Source organism: Mus pahari, chromosome 3 (genome assembly GCF_900095145.1).
Source record: "Mus pahari chromosome 3, PAHARI_EIJ_v1.1, whole genome shotgun sequence".
Taxonomy (NCBI): domain Eukaryota; kingdom Metazoa; phylum Chordata; class Mammalia; order Rodentia; family Muridae; genus Mus; species Mus pahari.
In genome coordinates this window covers 72,521,986-72,527,946 of record NC_034592.1, presented here as the reverse complement: position 1 = coordinate 72,527,946, position 5,961 = coordinate 72,521,986, and positions in this window count along the sequence as shown.

Here is a 5,961-nt window from a genome sequence, read left to right as displayed (position 1 = left end):
TTCTACAGGTTATGTACAGCAATGATCTATTACTCCTGTGGAATTATTTAAAAAATATGTTCCTCTATTAACATTCACAGCTATTCTTTTTTTTTTTTTTTTCTTTTTGGTTTTTCGACACAGGGTTTCTCTGTGTAGCCCTGGCTGTCCTGGAACTCACTTTGTAGACCAGGCTGGCCTCGAACTCAGAAATCCACCTGCCACTGCCTCCCGAGTTCTGGCCCATTCTGTTCTTGAAGCAGGGTCTTAACATACAGTTTTCGGTGTCCTGAAACTTTTTATGTAGGCATCCCTTCAAACTCATGGAAATGAGCCTCCCTCTGCCTCCCAGATGCGGGCCTTAAAGGTGTCTGGCACCATGCCCGTACCCGCTATCATTCTTTATTTCCTTTTCTCTACTCAGTGGGCTGGGTTGCTCTTTTTTTGAACACCATCTTCTGACAGAGAACCAAGAGCCCTGCCTTGCTTTATTACACAGCTTTTTGTACAAACTTGCTAGATAGCCAAAGATGACCTAGGACTTCTGATCCTCATGATTCAAACTCTTTTTTTTAATTAATCAATTAATCATTTTATTTATTTACATCATAAATTTTGCCCCCTGCCTCAAATCTCCCCTCCCTGAGTTCTTCAGCCCATCTCATCTCCTTTCCCCTTTGCCTCTGAGGGGGTGCTGCTCTCTGGGCATCCACTTTCCTGAAGAATCAAGTCCTTTTTTGTTTTTGTTGTTTGTTTGTTTCTTTTGAGACAGTGTTTCTCTCTATAGCCCTGGCTGTCCTGGAACTCACTTTGTAGAGCAGGCTGGCCTCGAACTCAGAAATCTGCCTGCCTCTGCCTCCCGAGTGCTGGGATTAAAGGTGTGCACCACCACAGCCTGCAAATCTTTAAAAAATTATAGGTTTAGGAGACACAGAAGAGGGGGAGGAGAGAAAGGGGGAGCAGGATCAGGTATGCAAGAGACAGGAGATAAGTCCAGAGGGTCAGGAAATTGAACAGAAATATAAAGCAGTTAAGGGTGGAGAATGTGGAGGGGGAAACCACCAAAAAGTACAGGAAGCAAGAGGTTCTTAGGAACCAATGGGGATAACATTAGCAGAAATACCCAACAAAATGGAGATAGAACCTGTAGAGACCACCTGCAGTAGATAGGCATGTCCCCCAGTTGTGGGATGGGTTCATCCACTGTCTTAGTTAGGGTTTTACTGCTGTGAACAGACACCATGACCAAGGCAAGTCTTATAAAAAAAAAACAACAACAACAACATTTAATTGGGGCTGGCTTGCAGGTTCAGAGGTTCAGTTCATTATCATCAAGGTGGAAGCATGGCGGTATCCAGGCAGGCATGGCGCAGGCAGAGCTGAGAGTTCTACATCTTCATCCAAAGGCTGCTAGTGGGAGACTGACTTCCAGGCAACTAGGGTCAGGATCTTATACCCACACCCACAGTGACACACCTACTCCAACCAGGTCACACCTATTCCAACAAGGCCACACCTCCAAATAGTGCCACTCCCTGGTCCAAGAATATACAAACAATCACACCTACCCAGCTCAAATTTTTTAACTCAGAAATGTTTCTATCTAAAGGAAACACAGGAAAAAAAAATGGACCTGAGACTGAAGGAAGGGTCATCTAGAGACTGCCCCAACTTGGGATCCATCCCGTCTGCAGATACCACACCCCAACACTATTGCTGATACCAAGAAGCACTTGCTGACAGGAGCCTGGTATAGCTGTCCTCTGATGAGCTCTGTCAACATCTGACTCATTCAGATGCTGATCCTCACAGCCACCCATCAGACTGAGCCCAGGAACCCCAATGGAAGAGTTAGGGGAAGGACTGAAGTAGCTGACAGGAGTTGCAACCCCAAAGGAAGAACAATAACATCAACTGTTTGGACCTCCCCACACCCGGACCTCCCAGGGACTAAACTACCAACCAAAGAGCATACAAGGATGGGTCCATGGCTCCAGCTACATATGTAGTAGACTATTAACTTATCTGGCATCGATTCCAGGGGAGACCTTTGGTTCTGTAGAGGCTTGTTACCCCAGCATAGGGGGATGGTAGAGTGGTGAGGTAGGAGCAGGTGGGTGGGTGGAAGAGCACCCTCTTAATATTTGAACACTTAAGAAAAGCTATGTTATATTTAGTTTCTATACTTAGTCCTAAAGCACTCTGGTTCAATGTTTATTGCCAGACTTTTAGTTGTATTGCCCCTCCTAGCCCTTCTGTGCATCATTCCACTATTGGTTTCTGATTTGTGGATCATGCTATTCAGTGTGATAACGTTGTTTTCACAATCTGTTAGCTAGATTGTATCTCCTAATTCAACATCCCCTACATTTCACACTTTGCCCCATGGTACAAGATTTCTTCACTGTATTTGGGACAGGTTTTCTTCTATCCACTTAGTTACTAAAGGACACTTTGATTTATGCAATTCTCTAACTGCTATGAATTATGCCAACATGAACACCACTGTTCAAGCATCTCATGGGAACACTCTTTTGATGCCTGTATGGGATATAAATGCTATTATTGATAAAACATGATATTCTTCTTGTCATAATTTGAGGAATTCATACATTTGTATATAATAGCTACTCTAATTTATATTTCACAAATTCTCAAAAAATTCATCTTCCCCTAACTCCACCCATTACCTTTCATCTTCACTCATTTTAAACTTTGCCCTATTATTATTACTGTTAGAATGCTCTTTGTGCCATACATGTAGCAGAGAACAACTTTGTAGACTTGAATCTCTCCTTCCACACTTCTGTGTGTTCTAGGAACTCAGATCACAAAGCTTGCACAACAAATATCATTATCTGCTGACTCACCTTGCCAAAAACTCTGGTAAGTTTTTAAGTTTTGCATTTATGTCTGTATGTTTGCACTTGTGTGGGAAGCAGGTGTGGCCATGGCTGCGGCCTTGTGAGCCAAGATGGCACCCTGGCTCACTACCAAACCCCATGATTCCCTGATTGATTACCAAAAACCTGATTATGTGCACCTGAGTGATTACACACTGTCCGCCTGACGTATAGCGTATAGCGTCATTCAGCATGATATTGAGTCACTGGCCTATCAACACCCACCCTGTCTGCGTGCATGGCTCGCATATAGAGCATGCTGAATGCTGATTATACATGAGTGATGGGAGACAAGTGCAGAGGGTGGAAGGGGCTAAATTGGGCGATCCCAGAATAAAGCAGTAGAAGCTGAGGGAGAAGAGAGAAGCTGAGGAGAAGCTGAGAAGCAGAGAGGGGAGAAGCTGAACTGCTGTAGAGAGCTGGGGTGAGCTGTAGAGAGAATAAAGGAAGCTGAAGCAAGAAGCTGTGGAAGCTGCTCAAACCCTACCTTGGCATACATGTCATCTTTGCCCCACCTCTGCGGGACTGAGGTCAGGGGGCTCAAGGCACACTTGGTTATGTGTACTTAAATGTAAATAAGAGGCCAATAGCAACAAGATTGGCATGCATCTAATTATAGGCAATGGTGAGAAATATTGCATGGGTGGTGGTGGGACTTGACCTCAGGTATCTATAAGAATATGTGTTTTCTCTTTAAACTCTCACCTTTTCTTACTCTCCTCTCTAGTCCTCCTTCTCTCTCTCCCTTCTCCACTCTCTCCACATAGCCATGGCCAGCCTGGCTACCTTCTCTCCTTCTCCCTGCCTTTCTACAATAAAACTCTAAAACCATATAAAAAAGAATTTTTTTTTTTTTTGGCTTTTTCAAGACAGGGTTTCTCTGTGTAGCCCTGGCTGTCCTGGAACTCACTCTGTAGACCAGGCTGGCCACGAACCAGAAATCCTCCTGCCTCTGCATCCCAAGTGCTGGGATTAAAGGCGTGCACCACCACGCCCGGCTAAGAATGTATGTTTTAACTCATAGTCTATTTCTCTACAACAAAATCCTCCCTTTCTCTTTCTTTCATCTTTTTGATGGCAGTCATTCAGAGGGAAAACAAGTGACACCACAATGTATTATTATATGATTTTTCTTTGAGGACTAATCTGTCGAATATTTTTCATGCGTCTATCTGTAAGCCATGTTAACATGCTAGAATATAATGAGTTTCACACAATTTTATTTAATTGTTTTCTTAATATTGAGTTGTTGAGTTTTACATTTCTTTTTTAATGTTATTTTTATTAGATATTATCTTCATTTACATTTCAAATGCTATCCTCTTTCCTAGTTTCCTCTCTGAAATTTCCCTATACCCTCTCTCCACCTTGCTCCCCAACCCACTGACTCCTGCTTCCTGGCCCTGGCATTCCCCTGTACTAGGGCATATAATCTTTGCAAGACCAAGGGCCTAACCTTCCATTGATGGCTGACTAGGCCATCTTCTGCTACATATGCAACTAGAGACACAAGCTCTGGGTAGTACTGGTTAGTTCATATTGTTGTTCCTCCTATAGGGTTGTAGACCCCTTTAGCTCCTTGGTTAATTTCTCTAGCTCCTTCATTGGGGGCCTTTCACAGTTCTATACCTTTAAAGTTAAAGCTGTTGGACAACATTTCACATTGTTATATCCAGACTCAGTGAGAATTGTATTGACAGTACATGTATCCTTGAGTGAAAATATAGACATGAGCAGAGCATCATTGCCCTCTGGAATGAGAATTCTGGTCTTTTAGAGGAAGGAGGGACTTCAACTATTCCCTACCCCTAAGATGCCAGTTTGGTACCATTACCATTCATCCTTTTAGTGTATCAAAAACTGTAACTTAAATCCTGATGCCTCAGTTTCCTTCCTTATTTGTCATTGCTTGTTAGTGGCATTATTTTTCTAATCATAGTTTAAATGTAAAGATAATTGTGATGCTTAAACTATCATTTATATAAAAGTAAAATTATCCCATGTTACAAGTAACTATTTTACTCACATATTCCATAAAAAGGACTTGGTGACCTTTAGGGAACTTGAATGGGTTTATAAAATTTTCCAAAGAAAGCCGGGCATGGTGGCATATGCCTTTAATTCCAGCGCTCGGGAGGCAGAGGCAGGTGGATTTCTGAGTTCGAGCCAGCCTGGTCTACAGAGTGAGTTCCAGGACAGCCAGGGCTACACAGAGAAACATTGTCTCAAAAACAAAAACAAAAACAAACAAACAAAAAAGTTCCAAAGAGACAGTCTGAATAAATTCAATGTGCTTCACTTGCTCTGTTTCAACTGTCATAAATTGTTTACTGATGCTCCATATAGCAATATATTTCAGATAAAAAAATCAGACATTTAGTATTCAAATTCTATTGTGTTCATATAAATTTGTAGGTTCAAGAAGCTCTAATTAGTGGCCTAAGGGCCATAGGTACCTCAAGATTGTTAGAAATGTGGTCTCTGGTAAGTTGGGAAGGTCTAAAAATCCCAGGAGGAGAAACCATGTCACAGTAGCTGCATTGTTTTCTGCCTTGATTTCTGTAAATTTCATCTGTAGGGATGATTCAAGAATAAAAAGTCACCAAGCCCCATGAATCCTGTGACATATGTAACAGAGGACAGTTATCTGGCATCAATGGTGGGGGTGTGTCCTTAGTCCTGTGAAGGTTCAATGCCCTAGTTTAGTGGAATGCTAGGGTAGTGAGGCAGGAGTAGGTGAGTAGGCAAGCGAGCACCTTCATAGAAGTGGAAGGGAGCGGGATGGGATAGGGGTTTCCCTGTGGGGAAACCAGGAAGAGGAATAACATTTGAAATGTAAACAAAAAAAAAAAAACCAAACATACAAACATACATACATACATACATGGGAAAAAGAAGAAAAAAGAAAAAAAATGGATAAAAGTAATTTCTTTTCCTTAGATTATTGTTATCATGTACAAAGTAATAGTAACACACTTTCAAGTTTCCCAGTGCCCTTGAGGAAAAATAATATGCCTTATATGTTATGTTTTTCAATTCTTTTCTTTTCTTTTCTTTTCTCTCTCTTTTTTTTTTTTTT